This window comes from Triticum dicoccoides, chromosome 4A (genome assembly GCF_002162155.2).
Source record: "Triticum dicoccoides isolate Atlit2015 ecotype Zavitan chromosome 4A, WEW_v2.0, whole genome shotgun sequence".
Classification (NCBI taxonomy): domain Eukaryota; kingdom Viridiplantae; phylum Streptophyta; class Magnoliopsida; order Poales; family Poaceae; genus Triticum; species Triticum dicoccoides.
In genome coordinates, this window is record NC_041386.1 from 6,470,062 (window position 1) to 6,474,620 (window position 4,559).

Genomic DNA, 4,559 nt, shown 5'->3' on the forward strand with positions numbered 1-4,559 from the left:
AAATCCTTGCAGTCGGTATGCTCACCAAACCTTTGAGTAGCAAAGTACGAGCAAAATAAGGAAATAAACAGCTGACAAACAAATGTGAGAATTATAGCGCCATAATTGCATCTTTTTTCTGACTTGCAAGGTTCTGATATATAGACATCATATCATTTTAGTATATTTGCAGAATTGCAACACAAATACTCCTTCCGTCCCATAATATAAGAACGTTTTTGAAACTACATTAATGTCAAAAACGTTCTTATATTATGGGACAGAGGGAGTATATAATAAAGAAATAAACATATCATGTTATGAAATATGGATGGGAAACAACAATAGCACATTATGTGATGCGTCTGCAACTTTATGTGAAAACTCACCAAGACTCCCTCTGTCGACGCTCAAACAGATGTATAGCCATGCTCTTCAAATTGAAATATTAGCAAAATAGTCGTTCTCTTGCAACAACTCAAGGGGAAAATGCATTTGATGTGGAACCTCACTGATACCTTGCAACAACTAAAGAGAAAAATGCATGCAAATCATCATACTCTTCAAATTGAATTATTAGCAAAAATTAATAACAAAAAAACTAATGGGAGATCTGACAACTCTGGTTTTGTTTTTGGAAGGAACTCACACATTGTCGAGCTAGTCTATTCTCACAAATGAATGATAGAAGGATTAGAGAAAATATAGATGGCACAAACATTTGATAAACAATTGAAAGCAATAAACTGTAAACTGGATATAAGCATATATGCAATGGAAAATTCAGTTATGTTAATAGCATGCTCCATGATAAATTGGGAACATGTAAGTCGTAAAGACATGATGCACGCGTAAACATGTTCACTTTGCTTATTGTCCATGTTCACTCACAAGGCTAGCTTCTATTGATTCATAGTCTGCGTACGCATGGACAATATTACTTACCTAGCCAAATGGATAACAAAATACAAAGAGCTACCAGAAGACTATGAAGCCTCAACATCCATAGAAAACTCGGGTCAGCACAACACCATGTTGACACATAGCATCGATCTCAATTAAGTATGAAGTGTGCGGTCCAATGAGTGTTGAGGCTCGCGGCGGGTATCGTTATTTTCTGACATTCACAGATGATTTGAGCAGATATAGGTATATCTACTTGATGAAATATAAGTCTGAAATATTTAAAAAGTTCAAAGAATTTCAGAGTGAAGTGAAAATCATCGTAACAAGAAAATAAAGTTTCTACAATATGATCACGGAAATAAATATTTGAGTTACGAGTTTGGTCTTCATTTGAAGCAATGCGGAATAGTTTCGCAACTCACGCCACCTGAAACACCATAGTAATGGTGTGTCAGAACGTCATAACCGTACTTTATTAGATATGGTACAATTTATGATGTCTCTTACCGAATTACCACTATCATTTTGGGGTTATGCATTAGAGACAGCTGCATTCACATTAAATAGGGCATCATCTAAATCCGTTGAGACGACGTCATATGAACTGCGGTTTAGCAAGAAACATAAGCTGTCGTTTCTTAAAGTTTGGGGTTGTGATGCTTATGTGAAAAAGTTTCAACCTGATAAGCTCAAACCCCAATCCAAGAAGTGCGTCTTCATAGGATACCCAAAAGAAACTCTTGGTTACATCTTCTATCACAGATCCGAAGGCAAGATCTTTGTTGCTAAGAGTGGATCCTTTCTAAAGAAGGAGTTTTCTCTCGAAAGAAGTGAGTGAAAGGAAAGTAGAACTTGATGAAGTAATTGTACCTTCTCCCGAATTGGAAAGTAGTTCATCACAGAAATCAGTTACAGTGATGCCTACACCAATTAGTGAGGAAGTTAATGATGATGATCATGAAACTTCAGATCAAGTTACTACCGAACCTCGTAGGTCAACCAGAGTACGTTCCGCACCACAGTGGTACGGTAATTCTGTTCTGGAAGTCATGTTACTAGACCATGAGAAACCTACGAACTATGAGAAAGCGATGATGAGTCTAGATTCCGCGAAATGGTTTAAGGCCATGAAATCTGAGATGGGATCCATGTATGAGAACAAAGTATGGACTTTGATTGACTTGCCCGTTGATCGATGAGTCATTCAGAATAAATTGATCTTCAAGAGGAAGACGGACGCTGATGGTAGTGTTACTATCTACAAAACTCGAATTGTCGCAAAAGGTTTTCGACAAGTGAAGGTGTTGACTACGATGAGATTTTCTCACTCGTATCGATGCTTAAAAGTCTGTCCGAATCATGTTAGCAGTTGCCGCATTTTCTGAAATCTGGCAAATGAATATCAAAACTACATTCCTAATGCATTTATTAAAGAAGAGTTGTATATGATGCAACTAGAAGGTTTTGTCAATCCTAAAGGTACTAATAAAGCGTGCAAGCTCCAGCGATCCACTTATGGACTGGTGCAAGCCTCTCGGAGTTGGAATATGCGCTTTGATAGTGTGATCAGAGAATATAGTTTTATACAGACTTGCGGTAAAGCATGTATTTGCAAGAAAGTGAGTGGGAGCACTACAGCCTTTCTGATAATTATATGTGAGTGACATGTTGTTGATCGGAAATGATGTAGAATTTTCTGGAACGCATAAAGGAGTGTTTGAAAGGAGTTTTTCAAAGAAAGACCTCGGTGAAGCTACTTACACATTGAGCATCAAGATCTATAGAGATATATCAAGACACTTGATAAGATTTTTCAACGAGTTCATACCTTGACAAGATTTTGAAGTAGTTCAAAATGGAACAGTCAAAGAAGGAGTTCTTGCCTGTGTTGCAAGGTGTGAAGTTGAGTAAAGACTCAAAAAAAAACCCGACCACGACAGAAAATAGAAAGAGAATGAAAAGTCATTCCCTATGCCTCAGTCATAGGTTCTATAAAATATGATATGCTGTGTACCAGTCCTATTGTATACCTTAGCATGATTTTGGCAAGAGAATACAATAGTGATCTAGTAGTAGATCACTGGACAACGGTCAAAATTATCCTTAGAGTACTAAGGAAATATTTCTCGGTTATGGAGGTGATAAAAGAGTTCGTCGTAAAGAGTAACGTCGATGCAAGATTTTTACACCGATCTAGATGACTCTAAGTCTCGATCTAGATACATATTGAAAGTGCGAGCAATTAGCTAGAGTAGCTCCGTGCAGAGTATTGTAGACATAGAAATTTGTGAAATACATACTGATCTGAATGTTGCAGACCCATAGACTAAACTTCTCTCATAAGAAAAACATGGTCACTCTTTGGGTGTTAATCACATAGCGATGTGAACTAGATTATTGACTCTAGTAAACCCTATGGGTATTAGTCACATGAAGATGTGAACTAATCACATAAAGATGTGAACTAATCACATAAAGATGTGAACTATTGGTGTGAAATCACATGACGATGTGAACTAGATTATTGACTCTAGTACAAGTGGGAGACTGAAGGAAATATGTCCTAGAGGCAATAATAAAGTTGTTATTTATATTTCCTTATATCATGATAAATGTTTATTATTCGTGCTAGAATTGTATTAACCGAAAACTTAGTACATGTGTGAATACATAGACAAACAAAGTGTCCCTAGTATGCCTCTACTTGACTAGCTCGTTAATCAAAGATGGTTAAGTTTCCTAGCCATAGACATGTGTTGTCATTTGATGAACGAGATCACATCATTAGAGAATGATGTGATGTACAAGACCCATCCGTTAGCTTAGCACTATGATCGTTTAGTTTATTGCTATTGCTTTCTTCATAACTTTTACATGTTCCTATGACTATGAGATTATGCAACTCCCGAATACCAGAGGAACACTTAGTGTGCTATCAAATGTCACAACGTAATTGGGTGATTATAAAGATGCTCTACAGGCGTCTCCGATGGTATTTGTTGAGTTGGCATAGATCGAGATTAGGATTCACTCCGATTATCGGAGAGGTATCTCTGGGCCCTCTCGGTAATGCACATCACTATAAGCCTTGCAAGCAATGTGACTAATGAGTTAGTTGCGGGATGATGCATTACGGAACGAGTAAAGAGACTTGCCGGTAACGAGATTGAACTAGGTATGATGATACCGACGATCGAATCTCGAGCAAGTAACATACCAATGACAAAGGGAACAATGTATGTTGTTATGCGGTTTGACCGATAAAGATCTTCATAGAATATGTAGGAACCAATATGAGCATCCAGGTTATGCTATTGGTTATTGACCGGAGATGAGTCTCGGTCATGTCTACATAGTTCTCGAACCCGTAGGGTCCACACGCTTAACGTTCGGTGACGATCGGTATTATGAGTTTATGTGTTTTGATGTACCGAAGGTTGTTCGGGGTCCTGGATATGATCACGGACATGACGAGGAGTCTTGAAATGGTCAGACATAAAGATCGATATATTGGATGACTATGTTTGGACATCGGAATGGTTCCGGGTGAGTTCGGGCATATACCGGAGTACCAGGAGGTTACCGGAACCCCCCGGGAAGTATATGGGCCTTATTGGGCCATAGTGGGAGAGAGGAGAAGGGAGCCTAGGAGGGGGCACCCCCCCAAGCCCAAT